The sequence below is a fragment of the Elgaria multicarinata genome, chromosome 8, assembly GCF_023053635.1.
Source record: "Elgaria multicarinata webbii isolate HBS135686 ecotype San Diego chromosome 8, rElgMul1.1.pri, whole genome shotgun sequence".
NCBI classification, from domain to species: domain Eukaryota; kingdom Metazoa; phylum Chordata; class Lepidosauria; order Squamata; family Anguidae; genus Elgaria; species Elgaria multicarinata.
This window is the reverse complement of record NC_086178.1, coordinates 96,244,139-96,256,744: the sequence shown is the minus strand read 5'-3', so window position 1 is coordinate 96,256,744 and position 12,606 is coordinate 96,244,139.

Here is a 12,606-nt window from a genome sequence, read left to right as displayed (position 1 = left end):
ATAGGAGAAGGTGATCCCACAGGTAGCCTGGACCCAAACCATGTAGGGCTTTAAAGGTGATAACCAACACTTTATATTTTGCCCGGAAACTAATTGGCAGCCAGTGAAGAGATTTTAAAACTGGTGTAAGTAGTAGAAGCAATTGTAGGGCATGGAATGGTAGTTGGTATTACTTTTTAATTATCTTTTACATGCTTTATATTAACTTTGCTGGTTTGTGACCAGAATAAATGAATGAGTTGTGAGCTTCTCAATGGAAGTCATGCACATGGCCATCTTAAGGGGAGGGTAGAACATAATTAATTAGGTACATGGTCGAAACATACCTAGCTTCACCACTGGGACTGCCTATTAAATTGTGTGAGTGAGGCAGACCAATTACATGACAGAAGCCTCATCTGGAAGGCCCTCCGGTTCGTTGCCTTGTTACGTCTGGGATACTGCTAACGTTCTTGTGCCTGTGTCCAATACTTTTTTTTTTTACCTCTTTTAGTCCTAAGCAACCCTACGGTAGCCACTGTAGGTAGAAGCCCTGTAATAGCTGGGGTCCTGCCTGCCATTTGTCCTCCTCTCCTTGCCTGCTACTTCTCTGTCTGTCCACATGGTGCTACTCATCTCAATAAGAGCTAGACTGTGCTACATGTACCTGCATATGCCTACCTAAATGAGGAAGTGAGTGTACCCACATGCTTCTCCTTCTACCAGTCTCTGTTGTTCTATTCAGAAGTTCTTAACCTGAATAGGACAAACACGTAAGGGCACTCCAGCCCAGCCTCTTTCCCTCTTCATGTTTGTTGCCCTTTACTCATGAAGGGTGACAGTCTGAAAAGGAGAGCCTCCTATGTCTATGGAAGCTCTCCATGCAAGCCAGATTGTGGATTTTTCAGCATTCTGGCTCATGTGGAGAACCTCTACGCATGCATGATGCTCTCCTCTTCAGGCTGTTGCTTTTCACGAGTTGAAGGTGATGGATATGATGAAGGAGAAGGGTGGGCAGGAGTGGTCCTTCCCCTCACATGTTTGCCCTATTCAGGTTGAGAACTCCTGAATAGGGCTATTATGTTTCAGCATGAGAGAGACAGAGAGAAAACAAGGTGCCCCCATGCTGATATTGTCTAAAGGAGAAAGGCTGGTCATTGTGACTTTATGCTGATGCTATCTGTCTGAGGGAGAGAGACTGGCCATTGTGACCTCATGCCGCTGCAGGCCGCCCACCTGAATGAGGAAGAAACTGGCCAGTATGCACTCCTACAGTTGCTGTCTACCTGAAGAAGAGAGAGAAACTGGCCCCTGTGCCCTCATGTTGCTGACTACTCTCAGGAGAAAGGTATTTATTTATTTATTTATTACATCTTTATACCGCCCAATAGACAAAGCTCTCTGGGCGGTTCACAAAAATTAAAACCATAATAAAACAACCAACAGGTTAAAAACACAAATACGAAATACAGTATAATAAAGGTGCCTTTACATCCTGGAGGAGACAAGGTTTTCTTAGCTTGCTTTCTTATTTACCCATCCTGTCAAATATAAGTTGATCAAGACTGGCCTGCAATTCATTTCTCTAATGAACAGGAGCCACTGAAGAGTTAACAGTCACCAACATCTGCGGATGAGAAAGCATCAGAGAGCCCACCAGAAAAAGTTGTGGTTATTCCCATGAAGAACACAGGACATTAAAAAGGAAAACTGAATTTAAAAACTAACACAAATATCAAAATCCAAACTTAAACTAGAATGTTTCCTCCTGTATACTCTGTATAGCATTGTTTAATGTTTGATATGTGTCTAGATCTGTATTAATGTTGATTTTTAAACATCTCTTGAATATAGCTGTAAGTAATCATTTGCCACTATGTTCATGAGTCATGCCTACTGTGACACAGTCCTGATGAACATACCTCATGTTCACCAGCAAGAGGTCCTGATAGCCACACTTGTACAGAACAAAATGCCACAGAATTACTAATTCTATGGAATGAAACACAATTTCCCTGCTTTTCTATCTCAACTGTGCTCATGGAGTGAGGTTTTGCTGCATTTTGAGAGTCTGTTGAACACTATATGGACAACAAATAATAACCTCCTGTAGAACAATGACGTTCAGAGAAATTGCATGAGGAGATGTTGAGCCTAACCTATCTCTGCTAGCACCTGTGTGTGACCAGATGACACAAAATCTCCTCTACTTTGATATTGGCATCACTTGTTGCTTTTTGGTGAGCAACAAGAGATCATTTGCCCTTTTTTATCCAGCCTCTATTTTGGCTTGAGGAGGGCAACAAAACCACCTGCTCCAGCTAAATAAAAGGAATGGAATCTTTTCAGTGTGGAATTGACTTCCACAGAGCTAGGAGTCCATTTGTTATCTGAGACTGTTTTCAGTGAAACCAAGATCTTATGCAATAATGGACTGTTAGATGAAGACACATGAAACAAGTAATTGAACTGAACAGTAATACAGAATGGGCTGGGTCACCAGAGCACTCCAAACACTATTCCTGGCAGAGTTTGAGCTTAATATCAAAGAAGGGGAAAATATTCACTGTCTTTCTGCAGCTTTGGTTATCATCCTCACCCCCCATCCCCACCCCAAGTAAAAATATAAAAGGTTTCACGTCTTATCCTTAATGTTTTTTTCCACTTACTTGTGGCTTAATATACAAAACAGTGAAATGTTTGCTCAGGGTCTGTCTTCATGGCTCCGAGTTGGCACCGCTTCCCTCCAAAACCACACAGTTTCACTGACCTGGGGTGACACTGGGTAATTCCCATGCCAAGGAGGGAGCACGGGGTTTCTGGTGGTCATCCGGGTACTGGAGCCACCCCCTGCTCTCTTCCTGGCTTCCAGTGACTAATCGCCAGTTTCCTTCCACCAGGACCGCCCCCCCCCCCCCGGATCTGGTACAGAACAAGGTCAGATGGTGGAAGAACTGGCATGACCTTCTCCCACCTAAAAAGTCATGGTAAGTCCTCAACTTTTTTTACTGCGCAGCTTTGTGTAAAAGCCCCACGGTGGCTGCAAATCTGTGCCTGCATCATGTAATTGATTCAGTGCAGAGTCACAGCCACTGCAGGGCTTTGAGCATATATGGGCAGCCCCTTAGCCTTGTTTTAATCAGCATCAGTGCTGGTTCCAGGTATTTGAGGCCCATTGAGGAGCCCTCATTGGGGCCCACCCTCAGTGAGTCTACTTTCTCACCGCCATTGTCACCAGTGGGCATTGCTCTTCCTCCTCTTCCTCACCATTGCTACCACTTGCTTGCTTGACAGGCAGAGAGCCAAGGAGCAACGAGGCCGCGGCATCTACTGCTCCTCACCACCACCATTGCCTGGGCCAGAGGAAAAGGCATGTGAAGGGGAGGAGCAACTCCAGGGAAATCTTGTCAATGGGCCCCTATGGACTGTCAGCAGGTGCCCGGCTATGCCTACCTTTGATGGTGGCCCTGGACAGCATGACTTTGGTACGCAGGCGTTTTGTAATTAGAAAAATATTGTTTGAAATGTTACAGTTTTTTTTAGCCTGAAATTAAATGGTTGTATTAGGTTGAGTGTACCTGTTGTGAGGTACGGAGCATTGTTAGAATGTTGTGGAACACAGCTCAGTGGAAGAGTACATGCTTTTCATGCAGAAGAGTCCCAGATTCAAGTCCTGGCATCTGCAGTGAAAAGAATCAAACAACAGATGACCAAAAAAAGACCTGTGCCTGAGAAGCTGTAAATCCCCTTCCCTTTGGGCTGCCTTTGAAAATGGTTGAGAAACTTCAGCTGGTACAAAACAGGGCAGCACAGATCACATCACACCTGTCCTTTTCCAGCTTCACTAGCTGCCAATCCAGGTCTGGGCCCAATTCAAAGTGATGGTACTAACATTTAAAGCCCTAAATGGTTTGGGGCCAGGTTATCTGAAGGAATGCCTCCTCCCATATGTACCTGCCTGGACCCTAAGATCACCCTCAGGAGTCCTTCTTTGCGAGCCCCTGCCAAAGGAAGTGAGGGAGGTGCCTACCAGGAGGAGGGCCTTCTCTGCTGTGGCACCCTGGTTGTGGAATGAGCTCCCTAAAGAGGTTCGCCTGGCACCTATGTTATACTATTTTTGATGCCAGGTGAAGACCTTTTAATTTTCTCAGTATTTTAAGAGTTTGTCATCTTAGTTTTAAAAAACTTTGCTGTTTTAAACCTGTATTTTAAACCTGTATTAATCTCTGCATTGCTCAGTTTTATCCCAGTTGTGCATTTATATTGTACTTTTATACTGTGTTTTTTTATACTGTTGCATGTTTTATACTTTAAATAGTCTTCATGGTTTAAATTTTTGTGAACATCCCAGAGAGCTCCAGCTATTGGGTGGTATAGAAATGCAATAAATAAAGAACTTCTGAGTCTTTTAGTCCCAAACACCTAAAGATCTACCTCCTGCCCATTCCTGCCTTACTTTTCCAGATCATTGGTCCATCTAGCCTTGTGCTGATTACTCTGACTTGCAGCTGAGGTCTATCCCAGCCCTGCTAGTTCAGATGTGAATGAATTTGAATGAATTTTAAATGAATTTGAAAGTAGAACGTTTGTATGCAAAGCCTGCATTCTCCAACTGAGCTATGATGCTCCCACCTCTCTTAACTTTGGTTTTAACATCGCCAGTTTTTGAAGATGAATGACCGAATGTGAACTAGTGGGAGATAGGTAAGCATTACCATATGTATATACAAATCAAATAAATGTGTGTAGGTGACATGAGCTATAAATGAGCAAACAAGGTTCTCTGGCACTGAAGCATGCGCTGCGAAGAATTCCATCAAAATCAGAGACAGGCTGCTGATTTGCTGAGAGCTGCCATTCTTGGATCAGAAGTGGAATAGAAAACAGCACTATTATGAGCGTTCTGATGACTCCTGTTTCCCGGGAAGAGGACTGGAATAAAAAACACACCACACGTACGATTTTTGGAAAAGGCAAACTCAACACTTTGAGTTCCATACAGCAGTACTGTCAGAGTAGCCCTTTGAATCAAGAATTGTGACCTATTTTAGCCTCCCAAATTTGTCCTCTATATCATGGACTAGCAAGGGTAAAAAAACCCATTAAAGAAATATTTAAACATTTGATTCCAGAATGAGCAAACATGACCAATAGCAGTCTTAGTGAAATTGACACACAAAACAAATGCAACGCCCCCACCTCCAACTTAGCACATGTGCTTTTAGTCTCTAACAGTGTCATGAAAACTTCAGGCACCCTTCTCTGCTTGGCCTCCCATGTTGAACTTCTTTTTCTCAGTGGTCAGCCGTGGTCTACAGCTGAGAGCAGGATTTGCCTCCATAATGTATTTCTCCATTTTGCAATTTCACACTGTAAATCCCTCAAGCACCCTTGTACAACCTGAATGATTTACTGGGAGCTCAATAATGATTTATTTTCTTCAGTTCAGATGATCAGCGAGAAGCAATGAAGTGTACTTTGCACTTTTCTGGCCAAAGAATAGCCATTACTAATGGGGGAAACAATCAGAGGAGGGCAATATTGCAGTTTGATTAAACATTCCAGCGGTGGCACAATTCATGTGGCTCAAAGTGGAGAGGGGGAGAAGAAATGGAGTCTAACAAAACTAGAAAGGGGGGAGACAAAATGAGAAACTTTGGGGCATTTTTTGCTGCCACATAAGGCATCAATCTCCAAGGAGCGGGTCAGAGCATTTGCTAGTGGACCACAAGTGCCAGCAGCAACACAGTTATTCCCGGTATTAATGATTTTTCAGGAGAAACATTAGGAGAGAAAAAGAGAGAAGGGACATGTCTACATCTCCTGGCGGAGGGGGGAGGATCTTGCGATATGCTGATCGTGAGATCCTCCCCCTGCATTCACACGTGGTGCGTGACGTCCTGGGAGGAAGGAGGACGTTGTGCCCACCATTTTTTTTGAAAAGAAAAGGACCTGGAGCACACCTGCGCTCCAGTGCAAAAGTAAGCGTTGTTTTTTTAGAAAAGCCCCAACCCCGCTCCCCTCCCACCATGATGGGCACGGAGTGCTTGAAGTACTTGCCTGGTTCCCGGCTCCTTGCATTTACTTGTGAGGAGCCAGAAAGAAACCAGGACAGCTGCCCACACGCCCCACAGTTTTGGGACAATCCCGAGACTGTGGGACAAACTGGGCTAAAAGCCGTCCCGGTTATCCTGGGAAATGGAGGGATCATCCCTCCCTGCCCCTGGGATCCCCTGTGAATCATGTGAAAGCCCAGGGATGATCCCGGGGTGATCCCCAGGATAAGGCATGGTGTAGACATGCCCAAGGAGAAAAACAGCAAGAGAGAAAGGTGGACATGTAGGGTCGTAAGCAATGCTGCTAATCCGCCAGCTCTAAACACAATGCGCTAGTGGAAATGGCCACTGGCACAACGGAAAAGTGGCACTTGCTAGTGCAACCCAAGAAACTACCCCAAACCACTGCTTCTGGCATGGGACTTGGGGCAAGGCAACGGAGCTCCCTTCCAGCACCTCCGCTGACTTGTCCCATTCTGGAAGTGGTAGTTCCTGGTTGTGCAAGCAAGCGTGCCTTTCCCATTGTGCTAGCAATCATTCCTGCTAGTGCAGTGGCAGTATTGGGTAGAGCTCATGGTGAAAACATGTAAAAGTGGAGCCAATTCTTCAGGTTTGGTTTAAAGGTGGGCCCCAGACCTCCAAACTCCAGCATTAAACCTAGTGCTCCAAATATCTGGATATTTTTAAAAATGTTGCTCTAATGGATGTGTCCAAGGTCCTGACATAATTGCATAAGCAATACCTCAAGGGTAAGTAAATAGCTTTAGAATGTGTAATGGAAGAGAAGGAAAGTGAAATTGGCACAGCCAAAGCCTATTTAATTTTCCAAGAAAACAAGCAAGTATTGTGAGATCTTAAATTAAAGGAAAATATATTGTTAGTCTCTACAGGTGTCTTGAGACCCAGTACATAATTTAGTAGACTGCAAAAATGTTCTGTTCTTTTATTTTATTTTAGAAATAAGAAAGTTAACTACTGATTTACTAGCGAGCTTTTGTTTAAAATGAGAGCGTTGAATTGGATTGCTCTTTGAAATCTAAAGCAATTTGTAACTTTTTTCACTAATAAAAAGCAGCAAGAAGACTATTGAATAAATACATATAATGAAGCAAAAGAGTTTGGAAGCAAGTAAATTTAAGAGGAAAATGCTCAAATAAGGTGCATTTAATATCCTCATACATTTTAAATCTCTTCCATCTTGCTTACAGTTTTTCAATTTGGTGCTTAGTTCTTTATTGTAGCATTACATATTTGTGGTATACTGGTTCAAATTAAATGCATGGATATGCATAAATACATGTAGATATGTTAAGGTTTTATAATAAATAATGCAGCAATTTGAAGAAAATAAAAGGGGTTTCCCACCTGTTGAAGGTAAAGGGCTAAAACAAGTATTGTGATTCAATGAAAGAATTAGCAAGAGAGAAAGTGGGAATAAATTTGGCTGAAAGTAGAACTCAGTGGAAACTAAATAAAATGTCCAGAGTCTCAGTGTGTGGAAGGAAATAAACTGAGGGCCAAAGTAGATAAGGGGATCTTTCACCTCCCCCCACCCATTCAAAACATTATTTTATTTTAGCTTAAAGGTTTCAGAATAAACAATGCAGCATTTTGAAGCAGGTAAAAGAGTTTTTGTTACGGGTCAAAGGTGAAGGGGATAAACATGTAGCTTAACTTATCCGTTTGGGAGAGTTGCACTGTGTGTGTGTGTGTGAGAGAGAGAGAGAGTGAGAGAGAGAGAGAGAGAGTTATTTAATCCTTTTCTGTATACAGTTTCCCCAGTTATGTTCACCATCAAAGGCTGATATTTGCCCTATGGGGAAAAACATACACGTAGATTTAAAGCATCTGTATATTTTCCCCTTCAGGGCAAAGGACAGTTCTGGAGGGGTGATTTATAAAAGGAAAAGAGTATTTACCTGATTAGAATGACATGAACATTTCTGTCCCAATGGTCTGTTTGAAATCTGAACAGCCAACTTGAACCCCGCTCTTACTTTTAAAGGATGGGATGGAGAGAAAGACGTGACACACAGTGCAGGGTAATATCTGGTGAGGGCTCTTGAATATTGTGATTTACTATTAGTAAGGACTATGGGAAGTCAGATGATCAGATAAAATGGTTTGTGCATACCTTGAAAATAACAAATGCGTTTTTGGTGTGGTCAAAGTGCAGTCAGATATGAGAGAAGTGGAAGTGACCCTTTTCCTTCCCTATTGGATTTTCCTAAATAGAAGAGCTGGATCTAGACTGAACAGTATGCAAATTTGGCTCTATCCAAGGTGTGTGTTTGTGCACACACTCTTTCTTTTACAGTTTTCATCCTGTTGTGTTCTTGCAGCCTCTCTAGCTGCTTGAATTTTCTGAAAAGCCCCCTAAAGGACTTAATCAGATCTTCCTCTCTGGGGTCTTTTTAGTGAAGTTGCGTACTGAGTCCCTGAAACCTTAGGGAGGCATTTTTGGTTTTGTTTCATTGTTGTTACAAGCCGTTTTAAGAAGGACAAATTCCTCATGTGTCCATATTGGTGTTATGAGTGCCTGTAGAGAATGCAATGTGTCAAAAGGGTCAAATAATGTACGACTGTTGACAGTAACATAACATAGGCCACGGAGAAGAAACTCTGGGTTGAATCCAGACTTATTCCTGCTCAGACTAGAGGCACTGAAATCAATGGGACTTAAGTTAGATGCGATGAATTTAAGTGCCATTGGTTTCACCCATCTAGCAGCAATTTCACCCATCTAGCAGTGGTGCTTCAGAGTGCGAGGGAAGGAGGCTGGGGTGGCCATAAAAATGTCACATGACTGATGCCCCAGTCACTTTCCTTCCCCGCCCCTGGGAATGCCCCTTTCCCTGTTTCTGTGCTCTGTTTCCAAGCATGGAGATGTAGCCAGAAATGTGCTGGCTATGCGGGGGGATGGGATGGGGGCAGGAAATGTGGTTTCTGGGCTCCAAGTTTGGAGCCCCTTTTCTCTCCTCAGATCCCAGAAACAGAATATTTCTATGCCTTTTCAGAATCTGTGAAAGGAAAACCAATGGAAATTTACTGGAGGAAGTGAGATATGATCCTATTGTGAATGATCATATTCCTACCTGAATTTCTTCATGCACATTCATTGTAATATTTCTACACAGATAAACATAGACCAAGTGAAATTGCTAGTAACAAGAATCAGTGGATGGCACTATATGGGGTGGGCAGAAAGTAGATCTCCTTATGTTTTGGCCTTTTATGTAGTAATTTCTGTAGTTACCTATGCTTTTGTTGATAAGACACTTTTTTTCAATTAAGGAGGGGGCTTAATGATCTCGTATTGTCCAAATATAAGATATTATGCATCCCCTAGTAAATGGAGAAAAGTCATGAGGGGAAAATAAGAATGACTAATCAATTGTATGACTGTCTTGCACTAAGCACAGTGAGTGCAGATAAATGGAAGCACAAAGAATACAAATAAGTGGGCCCACAAAGCCATGATTACAGAAAATAAAGAGAAGTCAGGGTGGCCTGCCTAGCTCTACCTAGAAGCTAGTTAGCTGCATCCTTATTACAGGGAAAAGGGTAAGTATTTTGTCTGATGTACTTATTGGGGAAATTGACCTCAGCAGGTTTTAGAATTCAAATGAATATGTTTTGCTGTAGAGGCACTGGCAAACATAATGGAGCAGTCATGGTACTGAATGTGAGGTTGAGCTTGTATTGGATGTGTGTGTGAGAGAGGGAGGTGGGCAAAAGAGCACTGAGACTTAGGCCTTAGACAGACCTAAGGTTTATCCCGGGATTGTCCCGGGGTCATCCCTTTTCATGTAAATGACACACAGGAGATCCCGGGAGCAAGCAGGGATGACCATAGGATGATCCCGGGATAAACCTTAGGTCTAGCTAAGGCCTTATTCTAGAACAGCCTTCTCCAACCTGGTGGTCTCCAAATGGGTTGGACTACAATTTCCATCACCTTGAACTGGAGGGTACTTGGTTGGGGAAGGCTATTTTAGCTTAACATCACTTAAATAATTTTGCTTCCTGGTGAGAGGGCCAAATTTTGAACAGTTGCACGTGGTAAAATTGGTCTCTGAATGGCCCAATGTGGAGTTGTCTCAAGTCTGATTTCATATTGGGCCTGTTCAGGCAATGCATTAAGCCATGGTTAAGCCATTAACCCTTTTGCAGCAAGTGGTTAATGAGCATGTTTAAACTGTGGTTATGTAGCCACCGTGGTTAGGAATGGTTCACACATTATGGCTAAGCCATAATGTTTTAGCTCAAAATGCTTAACCTTCATGGTTTAGTGTGATGTCTGAACAGGACTACTGTGGGTATTGCCCAGCAGGAAATATTTTGTGGCAAGATTGCTGCCTGACTACTGTGTCATTAAAGATTTGCCTTAAAGCAATGCTGGATGATCATGGTTTGGAATTGGACAAAGGATTGTTAATGGCTCAGGATGGGCAGCTAGTATTTCCTCAATGTAAGCTAAAAGCTAGAGAATAGTTGGAGAATCTCTTGTGCAGGAGTAAGCAACATAGTGCCCATGGATATCATTGCACCCATGGACAACTTTTTGGTGCAATACCTGCCCACTTTTTTTTTTAATTAACACACTTTCTTACTGGCAGCTGGAATTGCTGTGAAATAGGTTTCTGTTGGTGCTGAAAACGATGCTTTGAAAGGAATTATTTAGTGTGTTGGCGCTCAGACACTTTTGGGCAGGTTATTTGCTCTTTGCCAGACCTCCCATGTCAGCCATTTTGTGGTGGTGCCCAGGACAGTTTCTCAAATTGTCAAATGTTTCTTGGCTGAAGGGCCAAATTTTGAATATTTGCACATGGCAAAATTGGTCTCTGAATGGCCCAATGTGGAATTGCCTCAAGCACCAAAAGGTTACCCATGACCCCAAAAGCTCACCTACCCCTGTACTTGGGTGTTTTAAATAGGAGAGTTGCTGGGGAACATGGGTGGGAGGGTGCTGTTGCACCGTGTCCTGCTTGTGGGTCTCTGGTTGACAGCTGGTTGGCCATTATGTGAATAGAGCGCTGGATTAAATGGACCCTTAGTCTGATCAGCAGGGCTCTTATGTAGAGAAAGGGCAAGGCTAGAGGATAAGAAGGGGAGGAGGAAACAGTGAGCTAAAGAGGTGGGGGGGGGATTGATCAATGAGTCTAGAAAGGGAGAGAAAGAAGACTGCTCTTACATTTCCCAAGGTTTATTTGTGTGAAGGAGCAGGGCATGGAGAGCTTTGCAACCACCACATAGTGGTTGTAAGTATTACTTAAATAACATAAATGACACACTTGTGGTAGTTAAGAAAACTGACACTACACATGACTTTATCCAGGTTGGTTATTTTCAATATTCAGACTCAAAATTGGTGACTGTCTTCAAATCCTGTCTCAGGATAGCCCAGGATACAGTCGCACAAGGCAAACCTAGAGTTTCTAGAGGGTTCGTTTTATTTTCCCACCACTCACTCAACCACAAACCTGTTTGTTTTGGGCATAGATTGTCTCTCTTCATTTTCAATGAACATTGAAATATATTGGATAATATACTGAAGATTGGATAATATATTGAAAGTCAAGACATAGCGGTGGGCTCATAGCCACTTGAGGTTTTACCTATTCATGCAGATATCAGAATCACTGGCCTTCACACAGGCTAGAAGAAAGCAAACAGAGTGTTCTTGTAAACTTTCTGTCACGGTTATTTGCCAATAGTGATCTGTCTAACAACTTCTAAGTGACAGCAATCTTGTTCCTCTTTTGCCAGAGAAATGCTACCTGCAAGGATAAAATGCCTGCCAGTATTGTTTCACTAGTAAAGACTTTGAAAAATTTCTCTGCTATAACGAAGAGCTCCATAACACTTACTTCCCCGCCCCCTGGTATGCATCTGCAATTTCTACGTCAGTTTCATTAGTGTGTCAAGCGCTGGTCACTTTCACGTGCATATGTTCTTGTGCTATTTCCCCTCGTTTGCCTTTTGACCTGCGCCAGGACGTGCTTCCTGATATCGCCAACGTGCTCACCCCACCCCTTTTCCTTCCTCCTCCAGTTCATTGGTTCTTGTGGTTGATGGACATGGTGATGGACATGGGCACCTTCACCCCCTCACTCTGGTTTTGTTGTCTACTCTGGTTTTGTTGTTTAACGATTTAGCGTTTGATCGATTAGGCGCAGTTTCTGCCTTTTGAGTGGGAGAAATAGCAATGAGAGAGCAGTGAGAGTGGGGCTGGAGCAGCGGGAGTATGTTCAACCAACTCAGCACAAGCCTGGTCATTCGAGCAACTCAGCACGCCCTCCTCTTTCATCAGCAAGACCGCCCTTCAAAGCAGATGCCCCCAAGAAGGGAGGTTCTGCAACATAGCGCGAGGACGGCAATACACGGGGATGGAAAGGCAGTTTTATCCCACATGGAGAAAAAATACCGCACTTTCCCCACCCTAGAAAAATATGGTAAGCCTTTGGGTAAGCCATTATTTTGGAATTTTAGGTGTTGGCTGGTCTGTCCCAGTGAAAAATGGAGCAGGCAGCCACAATGGAGCCCAAGACATTTTGTTGACTGAAGTAAA